General features: G+C 35.5%; 1 long non-coding RNA gene across 2 annotated transcripts in view; it reads left to right on the top strand.

Moving 5' to 3' along the window:
- Nucleotides 1-1,934: 1,934 nt before the first annotated feature.
- Nucleotides 1,935-21,346, top strand: part of LOC123531898 (uncharacterized) — a 35,682-nt gene continuing 16,270 nt past the window's right edge. The window contains exons 1-7 of one of the 2 annotated variants that reach the window (XR_008366237.1): nucleotides 1,935-2,032; nucleotides 11,477-11,632; nucleotides 12,183-12,305; nucleotides 14,321-14,420; nucleotides 15,053-15,203; nucleotides 16,980-17,251; nucleotides 19,875-20,143. This is a non-coding gene — a long non-coding RNA (uncharacterized LOC123531898). Of the gene's footprint in view, nucleotides 2,033-3,287; nucleotides 3,562-11,476; nucleotides 11,633-12,182; nucleotides 12,306-14,320; nucleotides 14,421-15,052; nucleotides 15,204-16,979; nucleotides 17,252-19,874; nucleotides 20,144-21,346 lie in introns of those variants that run through there. The other variant, XR_008366236.1, reaches the window with a different exon arrangement.

The following is a 21,346-nucleotide window of genomic DNA, read 5'->3' as shown; positions in this document are numbered from 1 at the left end:
ATAGTATTTCCTTAAAAATACACACATCTTGAGGCTAAATACTAATGCACATTCTTCGTTAACTACAATAAAGCAATAAAACCCCATTGGCGTTAGCTTCAAAAAGAGCGAAATAGGGACGAAAGCGAAGCTATGATACAGGATTATTACCTCACATGTTTTAGCTATTTTGCTTATATTGTCATTCATACAGATTCATGACTGTAAAACAGTGTACGTATTAAATAAATGTCTTAAATATGATGCTAGAGCACACATGATATCTGCGTATTTCTCAGGGGTAACAACATTTGTCAGTCTATTGTCGACATATCCAAGTAGATACTGTAATTGTAACAATCTGGTTACATTGTCTGTGATCAGTTTATGAAATTCTTCAGAAAGAACTGAAATTTGTCTTAAGAATGTATCACGTATGGCTTTAAGACCAGAATTTTGACAATGAAACACTACATGAGAGATATAGTCATTATATGCTGTATCACAAACAAAACAAGTAGTTTCTATATTTGTAACTGGTGTACAACATAATTGTGCCAGGAATGTCATGAGTTCGATACTGTCTGGTTTCATAAGCGCGACTCGCCAAATGTTTGAAGGCCAGTGTCAGTTCAGAATGCACTTCTCGGAAACTGCTGAAATCTGAACATACATTCATACGCTCCATCCATTTCGATTGTTCATACAAAATCAGTGAATGTTTGCAGGTTTTTTTTCCCCAAGATATTTTCGACGGAAAGCACATAGAATGTTCAAATTCAATCAAAAAGTGTTCTAAGTTGTATTTGGACAGGATACGAATTATATCTGGCACAAAACCAGCATGTTTCAACGAACAGTTATTACGATATTGAAATAATCTGTTTAATAACAATTTTAATACAATGTCTGTGGATTTCATTCTACAAAGTGATCCGAGGAAATTCAGTTTCTGTTGGTCTATGTACGTTTCTATGGATGTGAATCCTAGGAGGCCCTTTACCATGTCTGAACGTGTTCTGTCTGGCAGCGACTGTATACGTTTAAGGCAAAAATGGTGTGTTGCCTCCATATGACGCATGTCGCTTATGTTGATATTGTTCCATAACTCACAGCCAAAAAAAGCTTTCGGAAGAACTGTCGACGTGTCGCGCAGATGTGATTGGATTGACCCCGTATTTATATACAATTAAAACTGAAGAGAGTGCCTCTAGCGACTTGGCGTACATTGTCTACGCTAGTGGGTGTTTTACGAGTTTTGCTTTGGGTAATGCCGAGATGTTTATACTCTGTAGATACTTGTAACGGTGATTTGCCATACATTATGATTGTCTCTTCGTGACGCATACGTTGTTTCTGATTATGGATAAGTACTGCACATTTCCTCGGGTTATAAACATACCGCCATTTGTTCGCGTATCTATAACACACGTTTAGAAGATCAGACAGTCCCTTTTTACTGAGTGAAATCAACACAATGTCATCAGCTTGTGTGGGTGCGCAGACTGGTATATTGTTTATTTTCAATACACCAGAAGATTCGCTTAATTGATTCAGAAGTTCATCAAGGAAAACGGTGTACAGAAACGGAGCACATATACTACCTTGTCTGGTGCCCTGCATGGTGTTGAATGGTTGCGACACGTGTTGGAACGCGAGAACTCGACTTGATGCTCCATTCAGTAAATTTTGAAATTTTCTGAGAGCTTTTCCTTGTATTCCGAAGTTGAATAGCTTATATATCACACCATCGATCCATGTCATGTCAAATGCTTTCATCGCGTCCATAAAGCATGTATACGTGACGTCTCCACGTTCTTGACAGTAGTTAACGGCTTCCTGATAGATAAACGAGGCCATTTTACACGACTTTCCCTTCTGGAACCCGTGAACCTGGTAAAGAATGTATTTATCCGGAAAGATAAAGTATTTCTTGATATGATACAACCGTTGAAATACCGCCTCAGCATCATTGCAACAAGTTGTTCATAATTATTTAGATAGTCCCACCTATTTTAGTCAGTTGGATCGTGAAATCTGCTCGCAAGATCCGGTTGGGGTTCAGTTCGTTTTATATACTGTGATTTTGTTATACATTTTGACAAAATTTGCTACATTATATGTGTATTGAAGAAAAAAAGTTTTATCAAACGAATTTCTCCTGCTATGCCAACGATGTAAACAGGGGGTCATCTCATTTACACGAAAATTACTTAGATAAAGCAAAGAAGTATAAAATTTATTTTAAAGCTCTTTGAATAAAGTATCACTAATCATATGTTTTTCGTCCGATATTTTGGTAGAGTGTAAGATATTGAAAAACATATAATTAGATATACATGTTTCGATTTATGGCAGGCCATAGGCCTACACGGCATAATGTTATAATGTAAGTCTATGGGAAAACTATTGGAAGTTTCTAGGGGTAGGATCCGTACCTCTAGAATCTGATTCCAGAGGTACGAATCCGTACCTCCAGAGGTACGAATCCGTACCTCAAGACAAACCTGTTAGGGGTTTTCTAGGGGTACGGTCCTCCTTTTTCTAGAGATTTAGGGTTATTTATATCTTAAATTTTGTTGAAAATGAAATAACAAATAAGACTTAACCAGCGTTCACTGAAAAACTTTGATCTAAATGGTTTACAGATAGCTCTACCAGTGTTCACCAGATTTAGCAAGATCAAAGAGCTATAAAAATAATTTGTATTCCATAGTTCTTTGGCAAGATATAATGATAATCAGCACGGAACTGATTGATTAATGATCAATTAACCGATAATAAGTAAAAGAAACTGTTTGTGAAAACGTCCCTTGTATTTACCAAAAAGCTATAAAAATAAAGTATTTTTACTTCTTTGAATTTACCAAATGTGTGGAAAACATACAGTAAATACTGTACACTAAGGATTAATTATCATTAAATTTAAGTTCATGTTCAGCAGAATTATATTTGGGGGACTACGGTAATTTACAATAAACATTTAGTATAGGTTAGTGTTTATTAATGTGTATTTACAAAGTTTAATCAGCTACGAGCAGCGCAGCTGCGAGGCTGATTAAGTTTTGTAAATGCACATTAATAAACACTAACCTATTTAGTGTTTGAAATTATTTTTTGTTCTGGATGACGTCAGAGCGAATAAAATCAATAACTCACCTCTTGTCCGTTCTATACACATGACTAACCTGATTAATAAACTACTGCAAGTTATTGCTGATTTACTAAAATAAATTCCCCGAAAATTTGAAAAGTATTGCAATGCCATTGGACAAAAAATAATTTCAAACACTAAAGTTAAAAAATGATTTGATTTATACTACACTGAAACACAACAAAAACTTTTGGTCAATTTGTCACATGATAGGTGCAGAATTAGTTCGCATAAAGTTACTTCCCTTAGATTGAACTTTGCCATTTGTAAGGGAAAAAAACGCGGATCTTTCAACAGATGATGTTTATCAATTTTGTTCGGTACCAGTTTAACAGAACAGTGAACGGCCACTACGGTTAAATGCTTGATGACAAGTTATTTTACCATCCGACCAGTTCAATGCAGAGGATGAAATTGTTGACGGTCTGGTAATAATTTTTCAACAATGTTAGAACAATTGGGGTGGCGTTCCCTTGCAAACAGAAGGAATGATGCCAGGCTACTGATGTTTTACAAGATTGTCCATGGACTGGTTGCAGTGCCAATGCCATCTTACATTTTACCTCCTACCCGGTTCACTAGACATATGCATTCCCTATCATTTCGGCAAATTCAAACACCCTGTAGTTATTACAAGTTCTCCTTCTATCCGGCTACCATCATACTCTGGAATTCTTTGCCGGCTGACATTGCTCAGGCACCTACCCTGGACCAGTTTAGGCAAGGGGTAACCAAGCTGGGCCAGGACTTCTGAGTGACCAGGCTGTTTTTAATCCTTTTACTGTACATTTCGCCTTTTTACTAACACTATCAGCTTTGTCTCAAATTCTCACAAATACATTATGTATTACTTTATTTCTCCTGTACATTCCTGCTTTTAAACTCTTCTGCACTGACTCGCACCTGATAAAATACTCACAAGGGTGTCATGCAGTATTTATAGATAGAGATAAACAAAAAAAACTTCAGCAGTTTTGACGCTAATGAGTTTTGACGCCCATTTTTATTTTGCTGTCAGATAGTAACCAGTGGCCTTTTGTGATGCAAAGTTACACTAGTGTAGTGAAAGTAGAAAAAATCTATAAAAAGATCCTTTGGAAGCAAGGAATGCAACCAAGAATAATAGCAGACTATATAACACAGTCACGAGGTTTAACTCGTTATAACTTTTTAACAGATAAAGCTATTAAAAAATGGTTTTCACCATTGTTTCTCTTAAAAATAGACCTTTCTAACAGTTTATAGTGTGTGCCAATTACTTAAAAGAAAAGAAATCGTTTGTTATTGCTACTTAAAGACAATATACACTTTAAAAAACTATTCTATCTTCCATAGACATGATAGACGTCAAACCCCTTGCGGGAACGTAGACATTTTGCACGTCAAAATAAAAAAGAGAAAGACTATAGTGATAAAAATTTAGAGTGGAAGAAATTAAAAATAACTTTGGTGATGTAAAAATGGTTAAAACTTGAGTTTGCAGGATAACTAGGGCGAGGCATGTTCAAGGCTGCAAACTGCAGCACTGAACTGCTGTAGGGTAGGGAGGTGGGCGGCACCGGGGGGAAGTTGGTTCCAGTGCTACACTGTTCTCGAAAAATAAGAAAACTTAGTCAGTGGTTGCAGAAATTAACCTATAACTTAGGGAATGGCCATAGCAGACACATCGGGTCATTAGGGTCAGGTAATCAACGATTGGGATAGCAACCAGACCATGATAAATATTATAGAAGAGTGATAATATAGAATCTATATGCCTTAAATCCAGTCGACGAAGGTTTAGGGTGTGTAGCATATCTGTTACACTGGAAGTACGGCCGTAGTCGGTCTTGATACAATGGGCGGCTCTCCTTTGGACGCTTTCAATTTGGTCAATTTGAGTTTAGTTGTGGGGTGACCATACCTCGGAGGCATATCGAGCAGAGGTCGGACTAGAGTCTGGTAAGCAGTGGTCTTAATGGTTTGGGATTTGGCCTTAATGTTTCTTCGTAAGAACCCTAGGGTTTGGTTAGCTTTCTTGGTTGACCTGTGTTTGTGATTGTCTCATGATAGGTCATTTGAGATATCCACGCCTAGATATTTAGCTGAGCTGACCGATTCAAGTTGGACTCCATGTAGGCAATACTGGGTAGGGATAGGATGTTTCCTTCTAGTGGCATGGATCTCTTGACACCTGGAGGGGTTAAACTCCATATCCCACTCCAACTCCCACTTTTCTAGAAGTTTTAGGTCATTTTGGAGGGTGACAGATTGGTCTGCAGATGACAGAGTTAGATATATTGCTGTGTCATCTGCAAACAGACGGACTTTGGAACTGATTTTTAGCTTGACTGTTCGAAGAATAGGGGAGCTATCCTACTCGCCTCGGCGTTGGTGTGAACGTTAGCATGAGCGTGAGCGTCACACAAATGTTAAAGTTTGCGTACCACCCCAAATATTTTCAAAGTCCATTGAGATATTGCTTTCATATTTTGCATACTTGTTTACCATCATGACCCCAGTCTGTAAAAAGGAGGAGGCAACTCTATCAAGCATTTTGACTGAATTATGGCCCCTTTTCGACTTTAAATAAATGTTAAAGTTTGCGTACCACCCCAAGTATTTTCAAAGTCCATAGAGATATTGCTTTCATATTTTGCATACTTGTTTACCATCATGACCCCAGTCTGTAAAAAGGAGGAGGCAACTCTTTCAAGCATTTTGACTGAATTATGGCCCCTTTTTGACATAGAATAAATGTTAAAGTTTGCGTACCACCCCAAATATTTTCAAAGTCCATTGAGGTATTGCTTTCATATTTTGCATACTTGTTTACCATCATGACCCCAGTCTGTAATAAGGAGGAGGCAACTCTATCAAGCATTTAGACTGAATTATGGCCCCTTTTCGACTTAGAATATGTTTATTGTAATGTTAAAGTTTTACTCATTGCTTATATTATACTATCAAGCACTGAGAATAGTCGAGCGCACTGTCCAATGACAGCTGTTGTTTTGTTGGAGGTCTTTATGTAAGCTAGGAAGACCAAGTACACGACCCCTGCGGGACACCTGATGATACTGGGATGGCATCAGAGGTAGTGCCATTTAGGACTACTTATTATCTAAGAAGCCTTTGACCCAGCTTAGTGTGTTGCCTCTGACTCCATATTCGTGCATTTTTAGAAATACTTTCTCATGGCTAACCTTGTCGAAAGCCTTACTAAAATCTAATAGTAGCAGAGCTACTGGTGCCGCTTTGCGTCGCATTACGGTTAAACGTGTGAAAAACAAAATTAATAAAATTGTGTATAGAATTACTATCGAGTTGAAAATTCGTGGTACTTTTTTGGAATCGGTGTTGTTCGGGTTTCTTCCAGCACACAATGCTCATAGTAATTAATCAGTAAGACGTCAGTAGACGCTTGTTGTTTACGGTTGACAAAAGCGTTTCGCTTACTGCCTTGAAAGTTGAATAAAAATGTAAATGAGCGTCTCATAATAAGACTTTAGTGCTAAATACATTTTCTACGAAGAAAAAAGAAGATATTCAAAATGCAATATTTTCAATGCGAAACGATTTTCGTCACGCTTCCATAACTGAAATTTATTATATATACTTATATTTGTGTTGATGACGTCATACTTCCACAATGGTGCAGTGGTTAGCGAGTTCGCGTTGAAAACCAAAGGTCGGGAGTTCGATCCTCACCAGATGCATTTTTTTATTTCTTTTTTATTTCAGTTTTATTTATTTATTTATTATGAGTTTTGAAAGCATTGTAAAAAATAAAGTCATTCATGTGAAATTTAACAAGTGTTTTGTTAGTGATGTCAGGTTCCAATGTACTGTCTGTAGATAGAACTTATTTTTGAAAAAGGCTTTGGGACAAAATATACAGGCATTGAACTGTGAAAAGCACAAAATGCTCTTCTCCCCGTTCGCATATATTTCATCCACAAGCTTAAAAATCACTGACCAGAGTTTATTACTAGAAGAAAAAAAACAACTATTGCCTATGAATTATCAATAAACATCAAAAAGGCTTCTACTACCATTCCTATTCGGGACCTCCGTGGCCGAGTGGTTAGAGTCGTTGACTTCAAACCATTTGCCCCTCATCGATGTGGGTTCGAAACCTCATTTGAGGTGTAGAATTCTTCACGTGAGGAAGCCATCCAGCTGGCTTACGGAAGGTCGGTGGTTCTACCCAGGTGCCCGCTCGTGATGAAATTATGCACGGAGGGGCACCTGGGGTCTTCCTCCACCATTAAAGCTGGAAAGTCGCCATATGACCTAAAATTGTGTCGGTGCGACGTTAAACCCAACAAAAAAAAAAATACCATTCCTATTCTATACCAGTAGTGCTAAAAGATTAACCATAAAAATGTCATAGACTGTTAACTTAGCAGTTCAGTAAATAAAACAGGAGTTTTCGAGAATTTCGGCAAACAGTGATTTTCTCTGGGTAAAATTCTCATCACTAACTTTTAAAGATGACTAGTCTTTTGGATTTTACACAAGCTTTGTACATGTAAATGATTAATTTTCATTCTCCCATACCAGATGTCTATCATGGCAGTATTTTGCCTTAAAGTTGGACACTTTCTTCCTTTTAAAAAGAACCGCAACTTTCTTTAGTTCGTATATAGCATATTTGTAGAGTTTTCGCATGTCAAGATTTAAACTTAATGCATTCTAAGATATTCATTCAGAAATCATGAATTATCATCAATTCTTAAAACTTTAATAGATCTTAATGAACATAAATTTCCTAAAATGGATCCATAATTCCAGATAATTCCAGCAGCACTCCTTTAATTTTCAAGGGGCACTGGTGATTTTTCAAGGGAGCTCTGCCTTCTAGGTAGCACCTAAGTTCATATTATAAGATCTACCAGTACTTGTTTCTTATTGTAGACTGAAGTGACCAGATCATTTACTAACATAACTGAGTAACGCATGACCTTTTTTCCCTAAATCCATGCTGTATGTCATACAGAATACCATGGTTGGTGAAGTGCTTAACAATAGATGAGGAAACAATGTGTTCAAGAACTTTGCATAGGACACATGTTAATGAAATTGGCCTGTAGTTTACTGGATTTGACCTATCACCTTTTTAGCTCATCTGATTTTTTGAAAAAAAAATGATGAGTTATTGTCATCACTTGATCGGTGTCGCCGTCGGCATTGCCTGGTTAAGTTTTATGTTTAGGTCAGCTTTTCTCCTAAACTATCAAAGCTATTGCTTTGAAACTTGCAACACTTGTTAACCATCATAAGCTGACCCTGTACATCAAGAAACATAACTCCATCCTGCTTTTTGCAAGAATTATTGTCCCTTTTGGACTTAGAAAATATCAGATTTCTTGGTTAAGTTTTATGTTTAGGTCAGCTTTTCTCCTAAACAATAAAAGCTATTGCTTTGAAACTTGCAACTCTTGTTCACCATCATAAGCTGACCCTGTACATCAAGAAACATAACTCCATCCTGCTTTTTGCAAGAATTATTGCCCCTTTTGGACTTAGAAAATCAGTTTTCTTGGTTAAGTTTTATGTTTAGGTCAGCTTTTCTCCTAAACTATCAAAGCTATTGCTTTGAAACTTGCAACACTTGTTCACCATCATAAGCTGACCCTGTACAGCAAGAAACATAACTCTATCCTGCTTTTTGCAATAATTATTGCCCCTTTTGGACATAGAAAATCAGTTTTCTTGGTTGAGTATTAAGTCAGCTTTTCTCATAAACTATCAAAGCTATTGCTTTAAAACTTGCAACAGTTTTTCACCATCATAAGCGGATGCTGTACATCAAGAAACATAACTCTATCCTGCTTTTTGCAAAAATGATGGCCCTTTTTAGACTTAGAAAATCATGGGTAGGACAATATTTCTATTATACAAAAAAAATCAGATGAGCGTCAGCACCCGCAAGGCGGTGCTCTTGTTTAAAAATTGGGGCAACATATGCGGATTTCCACTGGGATGGAAGTGATCCTTCCTCCAGGGATTTCTGGAATGTGACCTCAAGGATGGGGGATAGTTCTACAGAGAGTGTTTTAAGTATTATAGGCTTGATTTTGTCAGGACCTGACCACTGGCCTTATGGGGGTTTAGGTTGCTGAGAAGTTTCTCAGTACCATCTGTGCCTATCCTAATACCTGGCATTGTAGGGACTGAATTTCCATATGGGGTTAGTTTCATTTTACTGAGAGAGGCGAGGATTAGTGGTGATTTGGGGCTAAAAACAGACTGAAACTGTTTGTTCAGTACTGTTGCCTTAGCATGATCATCCAGATGGAGTTTATTTTCATATTTAAGGGGAGAGATAGAGGAAGATTCCTGTCTTGAGTGTTTAATGAGCGAGTACAGTTTCTTATTGACAATAGGGGTCAAGGTTGAAATACCTAAACACTTTGCTTATTAATCTTAAAAATATTCTGAATTTGGTGATGCAACTTTGCAGAAATTGTTTCCTTCTTCATCCATATGAAAATTTCTGAGAAACTGCTAACTCTTGGAATGATAAACCATGTCATGCTCAATACCTAAACATCTAATTAGAGGAAAAATACAAGAATTAAAATATTTGTTGCTGGAATTAATTAGTTACACCATTTTTTATGAAAAATAGTGACTTATAAAATATAGGAGGCGAGAGTTGAAAGTGCTGTAGTTTTTTGTAAAACAACTTAAACATGTTCTAGCAGTCATTACTAAATAACGAATCCATATGATTGTAAATACAATGTGAATCATATGTAATCAAAAAACATAAATAACCCACAGGGCTTACATTAATCAAATCCCACTATCATATTCAATACATATAGCGGATATAACTCCAATGTTGCACAATTATACAACAACCTAATTAACACAATTCAGTATATAAACAGACAAAGGTAATGACAAAACTAAAAATTTATAAGCAAAAGGGCGGGTAGGTATGGCAAAATTTTTACTATCAAATCAATCGTGTCGGACAAAACTGTGAAAATTCATGCGAAATCAGCTGGTTTATATATCGGCGTAAGGATACAAAAATTACTCAAGCATTAAAAGGCCTCTGTTGAGAAGAGTATTAAAGGGAAAGAAATCGTGTTTACCACATTACTCGTTCTTAAATTTTTCTCTCTCCATGTCTACACTAATCCAAACAAAGGATAACCAAATTTAATCAAAGAAACCTATAAATCTTGTTATATTCTTTAATTAAAAGATTTTATTATCAGAAAATGCTTTATATTATGAAAGATATAATGTTAATGAATACATCTGCATCATTTTTGAAATGAAAAGTCTTTATTTTAAAAAGTCACTGAAATATCTATGCAGACTCAGTTTGATTGAGTCTGTTTATGTTGGGTTAACCCTTAAGCGATGTGGTTGAGTGTCCACCTACAGATCTCTAGGTCCGGGGTTCGAGGCCCAATAGGGACCTTGGTATTTTCTCTCCCAGCGTTTACTTTAATGCTGCCAGAAGCGTTGACAGACTCATGCGGTGTGCATGGAGTGTCATTCTGGAGAGCTGGTAAGCTCTGAAAAGTAAAGGGGGAGAAGTGTAGTGATAGTAGGTTTATAGGCCACTTCCAACAGCCTTGCTGTTGGGTTAACCTTTTGGCGACGTCGTTGTGGCAAGTGGAAGTAATATGTAGTTTTCATCATTTTTAAAAGTAGGTGAAGAGAATAGCACTGAATTAGTATGTTAGAAGAGATAAGGATTTAGTTATAGTCTATATTTTTTCCTTTCAGTTCAAAAGATTATTGCAGAAAGCATCTAAATGTAATGCCAAAAGAAAATACAAACATAATACAAAATTTATTCATGATTGAATTTTAAAAAAAGATGTGTTTCAGTGCATGAGAATTCGATATTAAGCCAAGGGAGTGTTAAGAACTTCTTCAAATAGATAAGGCCCGCCCGCTTAGCTCAATAGGTAAGAGCGTTGGTCTATGGATCTCAGGGTCGCGAGTTCGATCCTCGGGCGGGGCATATGTTCTCCGTGACTATTTGATAAACGACATTGTGTCTGATATCATTAGTCCTCCACCTCTATTCATGTGGGGAAGTTGGCAGTTACTTTCAGAGAACAGGTTTGTACTGGTACAGAATCCAGGAACACTGGTTAGGTTAACTGCCCGCCGTTACATGACTGAAATACTGTTGAAAAACGGCGTTAAACCCAAAACAAACAAACAAATCAAATAGGTAGGTTATGAAGTGGCTTTTCAGCTTAATTAACTCATTATGTTTTGATCTGATGATGCTTTAACATGAAGAAAATTATTATCGGCTTATTTAAAAACACAAAGTGACACACATAAAAAACTTAACTTAGTCTAGATGTATATATTCAGGTACTACACCAGGATTTGGATCTACGGCATTTGGACAGGCAACACATACAGCTGGAGGAGGGTTATTTGGGCAGGGTTTGATGGGGACCGGCACAAGGACTTGTCTCTTTGGTGGAAGTGGAAGGTCAGCTTTTGGGACACAGTCATCAGGATTTAGTAAGAAAATTGTTTTATGTTGCTGTTGGTTTAGAGTGATATGATTACAATGTACATGCAGTGTAAATCCATGGATAATTTTTTTTTGTGATGGCATACTGGTGTTTTTCATCTGGATACAAATTTTAAATACTGGATCTAGCTGAAATAATGGAATTGATACTTATTTTATTTCACGAGGGCTAATTTGCAATATTTAGCAATGTTAATATCTCCGTCGGTACGGTAAATGATGTTATCAACATTTGAATCAAGACTGTTACCAAGTGAAAATCTATGCAGCAACAATGCTATGTTAGAAATGTGGTAATGCATTTTGAAAAGTAGAGTGATTTTTTTATTGCTAGATACTACTGGTTTGATGCCTGCTTCATCCGAAAATAATAACTGCATGAAAATAATTATGAAAACTAAAGTTGCCATGATTGGTTCTTATAGCACATGTCATGCAGAAATTTAAGCTTGCACTGAATTTCTGTGCAAATGTATACTAATGTAAAATGTTTATATGATGATAAAGATGGATGATTCAATGCTTCTTTTTCCACAGATTTCGGTGCAACCCCTAGCAGTACAGGTGGACTGTTTGGACAGGGGACTACAGCCAACACTGGCCTGTTTGGCACACCAGCTGCAGCTAGCACCAGTAATTTATTTGGATTCAGTAGTGCAGGTGATTATTCTCACAATGTTTTGCCATTGCTCATTCTTATACGCCCGTTTATAAAACAGGACGTATTATGGGAACGCCCCTGGCGGCTGGGCGGGTGGCATCCACAGACTTTGTCCGGAGCATATCTTCTTCATGCATGGATGGATTTTGATGAAACCTGGCACAATTTTTCACCATCAAGAGATGGAGTGCCATGCGCAAGAACCAGGTCCCTAGGTCTGAGGTCAAGGTCACACTTGGAGGTCAAAGGTCAAATTCAAGAATGACTTTGTCCGGAGCATATCTTCTTCATGCATGGAGGGATTTTGATGTAACTTGGCACAGTTGTTCACCATCATGAGACAAAGTGTCATGCATAGGTCCCTTCTTTAGAATTACTTCCCTTTGTTGTTACTATGAATAGCTTATATTGTAACTTTTTGTCCCTAGGGAAAAATCAAGACCATATTCTGTATTACAACATACTTGTTACATCCAATTTTAAGGTGTATTTTGACCTATCTCTACCTAGCAAGGATTTTTCTGTGGAATTTTTTTGGGGGATTTTTTTTTCTTTTAGTTTACTTTCCTTTGTTGTTACTATAAATAAAATAACTTATATTGTAACTTTTTTATAATTGACCATAGGGAAAAACCAAGACCACTTTTCTGTGATACAACATAGATGTTACTTTCAAATTTTAGGTGTATTTTAAGGTATCTCTACCTGGTAAGGAGTTTTGTTGTGACTTAGAAAAACAAAAGAATTACAATAATTACTAAAAAACCACAGAATTAAAATTTCATTTGCAAATACAGATGCTAATGCAAAGAAATTTGCTATGATTGGCATATATTGTGACATTCTGGCACTCTTGGTAATTCGTCAGTTTGCTGCACACTTCTTTTACCTTCATGGGGCATAATGGTTCTTTTATAACAGCAGTCAAAATTCAGGGCTTCCTTTTTCTCTAAAGAAGTCTCACAAAGGGAAACAACTCAGCTAGAAAGTTAGCTACAGCTTTTATCTGCCTTCAAATTTTTAATGGCAATAGAATCTACGTTATTCACTGACTGTGGTCACCATGTAATTATTTGTACAATTGTCTGTTTGTTATTTATTCTAACATGACCCAATTTGTTTTCCTATTAAACAAAGAAGGCTAAAAACTGTGTGTTATTATTCAACAGTTCATTTTTCTGACATCACCATTATTCTGTCATGGCGTTAAAAGGCATAGGGGCGTGCTGGAAAAGAAATCAACAGAGATCTGGCAAATATTTGATGGATATCCTCAAAGACATACATAATAATAATAATTAATAACCCTTGAAAACGTGTTAGAATTGAAATAATATATCTCAAAAAGTGATTTGCTTGTTAATAAAATCATTGTTTGGAGTTTCGATTTGTATTATAATATCACTCTGGCTGCACACTCAAGATATGATTTTTTTTTGCATCAAAACTCCAAACAATGATTCTATTCAATGACAAATCACTGTTTGGTATATAGATTATTTCTTAAATAAATCATGCTGTTAACTCTTCACTGATTAATTCATGATACATGTGAATCTGTAAAAAAATGAAGTCTAGAAATAAAATATAAATTACAAAAAAAAATCAAAAAAAATCAGGGCTTCCCAATGAATCTTGACTCATTATTTCCCATTTTTGACAAACATGATTTCTGAATTTTAAAAAAAGATTGTTCCGAAGTTGTAATAGAACATTTTTGTGAACTGCAATACTTCGTTTGAAGCAAAACTTTTTTTCTAAACTTCCAACTGGACAAACATCATGGTGAAATTTCCCAAACTAAAGGCTAGGAAATTTTCCCAATGTTAAGTCAGTATGTTCAGGCCTCAAAGTTCCCTTTTAAACATCAGATGAGTGTGTTACCTATTGTAAATTACTTGGTGTGACGGTTGAAAAAATCACTTCTATGAACAACAGATTTTTATTTTGCAGGGAGGTGACTTTTATTTGATATTTCATTCTTATCTTTTTATAACCATATTTCTATCATAAGCAGGTGGATTTAGAACTACAACAATAAAAAGCAGCACTCATTGGAGGTCTGTTTGGAACGACAAATAGTGCAGACACCGGGCTCTTTGGGGCAAGTCCAGGTAATTTTCAATTGAAGATTCATGTTTTCTTTGGTCTGTAATGAAACTAATGATAGATCAGTAAATCTGAAAACAGCAATAACTTCCATAGTTCAGGTTTTAAAAAAGTGTATAAATAGGTTATTAGCTTTGTATCAGAAATACGACTTTAAGGAGCGCAATATACTTCCGCTGAAGAATTAGTGCATATTTTCCAATGCAAAGATAATAACCTTTTTATTACATACGCATCTACACGTATAAATATAATCTAAATATCATAAATTTGTTCAATAGCTTGAATAGGATTGACAATACTGAACTAACTAGAAAAAAATAGTGCAACAACACACACTGAATTACGTCACGCACCCGATATGAAATTCAGGCGTCAGTGTATGGAAAAATATTGATGTTTCCAGTTCCAGTGTAACTAAACAGGGAAAAGAAATGAGTATGTAATAAGAATAGTAACGTACAGACACAACTACCCAATGAGTGCTAAATAATCATTATTAATGAGGGTCCAATTTTCCTTGGTGGTTTCAGTCCATTGAAATACATCATTTAGAAAAGTGATTATGTTGGTGTCAGTGAAATGTTTAACATTTCAAATGTTAAACACAATTGCAAATGTGTTAACTCTATTTCAGCATTTTCTCAGCAGCCCCAGACTGGCACAGCTGTCAAATTTAATCCACACCAGGGTCAGGATATGATGGTAAAGAATGGTGTAACACAGAATATCAATACAAAACATCAGTGTATCACTGCAATGAAAGTACGATGGGGAAAAGTCTGGAGGTAAGTTGTAGCATTTTGTTAAGATTTGCTCTTCATATGATATATAGAGGATATCTGTTTGTTTTGAGTGAATATGGAATATTTATTTCATGTTTTCCAGTGAATTATAGAGTTTTCTCAGTGAAATAAAAGTGATAATCCACAGTTTTGAAACAGTTGATTATCATTTTTATTTTTCACTGTTTTTGCCGAACTAGTTCCGGTCCTCCGTCACGATTGAAGTCAAATTGTATACCGAACGTTATGAATACCGGGGACCATAATGACGATGGCGTTGTTAAAATGACGTCATTTGTGTTATGCTTTCTGTTGATCTTTCTCGCGATTTTCGACATTTTATAAGTTACGCAACAGAAGTAGAGTTTTACACATGAAATAAAAAGAAAATTCGTTTGTGTCAGTGAAATATCAATTTTATTTCACTCGTGAGCACCAAAAAAAGTTATTTTCACGAGTGGCTATGCCACTCGTGAAAATATCAGTTTTTGATGCTCACTTGTGAAATAAAATTGATATTTCACTGAAACAAACAAATATCCTCTATATCTCACTGAGAAGCGAGAAAATTTCAGATATTTTCATGAGCGCGAAGCGCGAGTGAAAATGTGAAAATTTTCTCACTTCGAGGTCAGATATATTCCATATTCACAAAAAACAAACAAATTTTCTTTTTATTTTATGCTCATTTACGTCAAGATGTGCATTTTGCAACAATTTTAATCTCAGGACGGGGAAACAGACGCGCGTAAACAGACATGACATCAGACGTGTTGTGACGTTAGAAAGACGCACACAACATAATGTTCCATTTTATTTTATTTTTAGCTGCATAACGTTATGAAATTCTCATTAAGTAAAATAATTAGAATCGAGAAATATACTATAAAGAACAAAGTGCGACTACAATTTTCATCCTGTTTTAAGCAAATAATTTAAAATTCATACACAATGTATGTGGGGCAGAGCTAATCTCTTTGTGTGAAAATATAGATAGTGTGAGTGATGAAATATAAAAATATTAAACTTATAGAATACAGTTTTTCATTTGTTAGCATGAAATAAAATATTTGTATTAGAATAATGTTTGCTAAATCAATGTTCTTAAAATTCAAAATTTGAGTGACCACCACACAATCTGACTGAAACATGAAGCTTGACTGGAAACATTTAGAACTGTATCAAATTATCCATTTACAATTCAAGAACTAAGTACTGTGGTAAATATTGGGTATTGTATGAAGTACTGAATGTATGTATGAATATTGACAGTGAACCATACTGAAAACTGGACACCAAAGTATGTCAGAACAGAATAATAATATCTGTCATGTGTTTACGAATCAGATAGAAATATCCGTCCCGAGGGCAACGAATTACCGCCCATGCGCAGGTGGCCGAGTGACGGATATTTCCATCCAATTCGTAAACACATGACTGATATTTCTTTTTGCATATCGTATACATGCTAGCATTTTATTCTGGCAGATTATTTTTCTTGCATACCGTATTTTACAAATAACAGGTAGAAATACTTTTTTTTATAGCACTCTTTCTTATAGTAGAGAATGAACACAAAGCGCGGGAAATTAACATCCATAAGTAGAAGTGACATCATGATGTTTTGCGTTACGCACAATAACAAAGTTCCACTTTAGTTTTATCGTTTGTAGCGTAACGTTATGTTCTTATGGTAAACTAAGGTATTTTGAATTGAGAAATATACTATAAGAAACGGAGAGAAACTATCAAGGTACTTGCTTTTTTCGCATTTTACAGAAACAATATATTATCGTGCATGAACCACTAGTTGTCATTAACAGCACGAGAGTCATCTGGCATGGGGGGTACCAGATGGGTTTTGCCGGCATGGGTAAAATCACCGGAAACGCCAGTCCGATGTGCAAGAAAGCCTTGTTGCTACCAGTTACTCAAAATATAGACGTCTTCTCCAGAAAAACTTCAGGGCTTGGATTTGGAACCCCTGCGGCATCAGCCACACAAACCAATGGGCTTTACACAGGCCAAGTCATCAGGGTTTAGAGCATGATGTAAGTGACCTTTAAAACTTGTGTTTTATTGTTTCCTTCAGAAGTTGAATCTCCAAATAATTCTGCAAGGTTGGAATTTTATGAGATAAAATGATTTATTGTGCAAATAAACTAAAATGGATTTCCTAGATGTAAGGTAAGTGAAAATTCTTAACCCTTACCTAGTTAAATTTCTAAAATGGACTGGCCCACCATTTACTTTGGGCAGTGTCACTTACCTTTCAAAGGGATGCTCACTGAAAATTTACTGACTGAAAATAGCAAACAGTGCAGAACATGATTAGCCTGCGTGGATTTGCAGGCTGATCTTGGTCTGCACTGGTCGCAAAGGCAGAATCGCTTGCTGCCAGCAGGTTAAAGGTTAAATGGTTTTGAAGAATGAGCTGATGAATCCAGATTGTATAGGTAGACAAAGTCTCCAGATACAGTCAGATATTTCCTAGTAAATCTGCAACATGCATCTGCATCTTGGGCCAAACAAAAATTGTGAAACAATTTACATGAATTAATATGAATTTATTCTTAACACAGTTAATTTAGATCATAAATATTCTTTCCAGAAGTAAAAAGTAGATATTTAAATTTACAGCTGGAATTGGAACAAACACCTCAAGGTTACACTCTACCAGTTCAGTTCCTTATTTATTTCATATTAACATTAAATATTCAGACCTCATTTTCAGCACTTTAAAGCATTTCATTGATATGAAAACCTTATATGGTCATTTAGTATGACGTGTCTTCTTATATAAAAAATAGAAAAATATTGACATGTTATGTTGTATGTTGTATATAAGAAAAATAATCTGTTCTGAGAAATATCACCCTCTAAAATTGCCCCCATGAAAACAGCCGTTTAGCAATTACACATAGATAGACATTTTTCGCAAAGAATAAAACTTATTCCAGGAAATTCACAATAAAAATGGTCTAGATCTTTTCTAAATACAATAAGCAATAAAAATAAGCTAAATATTTAACTGTCACCTTCTCATGTCACTCATTATACCAGATTTCATCCAAAGCATGGAACTACATTTTGGACTACTTCACATGTAACACTGAGTAGTCACTTCCGGTTTGGTGTAATCCATCCTAAACAGGAACTAGTAATCTGTTTGGTCAGCCAACCGCCCAAGCATCAACTGATGGGAACTGTTTGGTCAGAACAAACCTTTGTTTGGCAACACAACCTCTACTACAGGGTTCCCACGGTCAGGGAAAAGTCAGGGAAAAACATACTTTTTTCAAGGTCAGGGAAAAGTCAGGGAATTTTGTAATTGGTCAGGGAAATTTGGAAATTTAGCAAAAGTCAGGGAAAAGTCAGGGAAATTTGAAACCAAAAGTCAAAAGCAGGAAAATAAAGTTGTGAAAAAAGTAAAAATTAGGATGAAAATAAAAGGCAAAAGCAGTTTCTTTTCATTTGGCTAAACCAAACATTTAAAAAAAAAAATACAGTCTGTTAAACAAAATTATTTTTAACTTTTAACAGAATTAAGACTGTATGAATGAATGCTATGAACTGTGTAGTCCTGCATAGTTGCAAATTAATTTCATCATTTTACTATATAAGCCATAGTAAAACTTTTCTGTTATTTATGTTTGTATGGAAAAGTTATTTAAGAAAACTTAGTACATACCATTCTTACAGTCATATTTACCATTTTCTTTACTCAGATTACTGCTTACAGATTGTAATGTGCAAAACAATGCTATTTTGATTTATTTTATATCTAAATAGACCTTAGTCTTCTGGTCAACTCTTCTTAGTAAATATCAAAACTAGTTTTCAAGTGCAAAAGTGTTTATGGAAGTTCAGTGTTTAATAAGTTTGAATGGTTATTATTGGTGGATTTTGTTAAAAGTAAAAGTCTATTTTAATAGAATTCTATGCAGCATCTTAATTTTACTCTGTAATATTTTAGAATTCAGCTAACAGAGAAAGACTGAAAGATTAAGAGATATAGAAAAGATGCAAACAAATTGCATACTTAGGGTGGATATTAGGACTTATTTGGCATCATAGAAAAACAATTAAAAATGGAAAGTTAAACAAAAAAGAAATCAAACACTGATACCATTGTACATATAGAGGGTTTAAGTGAAGTTAACTACAGCTGGAAAAGTAATTCAGCATGGTAAAAATGTGTATAGTATGATTTTTATAAGTCATTAAATACTGATGTGTTGATGCATTTAAAGCTGTATACTCTTTACTGTATTGAATTTTCAACTTTCGAAAAATAAACAGGCATTTCTGCTTTTAATGATTCTATCTCAGATCTTTAAATATATTTGTAGAATGCAAACTCAAATACTGTAATGTAAAAAGGAAACAAACAATTTCTAAATATATTGCAACATACATATGCTATTAAGTCTACAAGAAGACTACCCCTATTAATTATGTGTAAAATGCCATTTTCTACAAAAAATGTATGAATAAAGGCAAATTTTCATAAAATGTTGTACATTTGTCAGAACAGACACAGTAGAAAAATCCAAAACTTGATCATAGGTAGTCTTTTAGTGAATAGTATGGACCTTTCTTGTTGTCTGTTACATCACACTAAAATAATATAGCGATCTGTTAAACTGGAACAAACTTTCTTTACACCTTTAGTTATCAATGTAACAAGAAATATGGTAAGGCTTGGCTGATGGTGAAAATGGAGGCCACATTAATCAATAGATGACCGGGTAAGCGTCCCAGAATGCGAAAGTTTTGGTCAGGGAAAATTGGAGTTTGGTCAGTGAAAAGTCAGGGAAAAGTCAGGGAATTTTATTTTCTCTGCTTTGTGGGAACCCTGTACTACACAGAGTGGGTTTGGATTTGGAACCCAGACGAGCACAGGAACTGGTGGTCTTTTTGGTCAAGCTACACAAAACAAGGTTTGATTTATGTAAGGGTTTTGTTATACATTTCAACAGTTCTAATGTGAATGTAATGGGAAAGACTGATTAACAGACAAAATGCTGAACAAGTGAATGTATTTATTATTCACCTTCATTTCTTCTGTCATACAGCTATTAAAATGAATTCAGAAGTTTATAAAAAAAAAAAAAATTATTATGTCTCCCACCACACAGTGGTGTGGGAGACATATTGATTTACTCCTGTCTGTGTAATGTGTGTGGTGTGTGTGTCTGTCTGTCACAAAGCTTGTCCGCACTCTAAGTCGAACATTTCTCACACGATCTTCACCAAACTTGAACAAAATGTGTCTGACCATAAGACCTCGGCCAAGTTCAATAACTAGCCAAATCGGCCCAGGCACTTTTGAATTATGGCCCTTGAAAAATCCTCATTTCGCATACGCTTTCCTGCAGGCAAAATATACCCCATACTACTAATTAGTAGTATAGGGTATGTTTTGCCTGCAAGGAAGTGCATGCGAAATTAGTAGTATAGGGTACGTTAGTAGTATAGGGTACGTTTTAAATAAACAGTATATAAAGACTGACTTACTATTTAGATGATTAGGCAGTTGTGGGAGACATGTGCTTTTCTCAAAAGCATCTCTAGTTCTAAATCTAAATTATTATTGTCAACAATTTAACTATTTGACTAATGAAAATGATTTCTATATGCATTTATCTGAATTTCTAAACTATAAATTCCTTGATCAGAGATTGTGGAACCTGTAATTATTGCCAATCCAACTCCATACAAACCTGTAGCCTATTGATTTTAAAGCTTTTATAGTCCACACTACATGGTACTGTACACTGGTTTATTTTAATGATGGTTTTATTTTCACTAATCTGAGCTTTCAAGTAACATATGAATTTAAAACACTGAATGTGAAAGAGCATTATGGACAGATTTACAACTGGCTAGGAAACACAAATTCTTATCTGTTATCATGCTGGACACAATTGATAATGTCTTTGCGGCCAGTGTAGATCATGATCAGCCTGCACATCCATGCAGTCTGATTAAGATCTGCACTGTTGGCCATTCAGTCACTATCTTTTTGGTAAGCATCCCTTTTTATGCCCCCCTTCAAAGAAGGTATAGTGTTTTACAGATGTCGGTAGGTCGGTATGTGGACCAATTGGTTTCCGGATGATAACTCAAGAACACTTGAGACT

This window comes from Mercenaria mercenaria, chromosome 11, assembly GCF_021730395.1.
Source record: "Mercenaria mercenaria strain notata chromosome 11, MADL_Memer_1, whole genome shotgun sequence".
Lineage (NCBI taxonomy): Eukaryota > Metazoa > Mollusca > Bivalvia > Venerida > Veneridae > Mercenaria > Mercenaria mercenaria.
The sequence above is the reverse complement of the archived record's forward strand: the minus strand, read 5'-3'. Positions and strand labels throughout refer to the sequence as shown.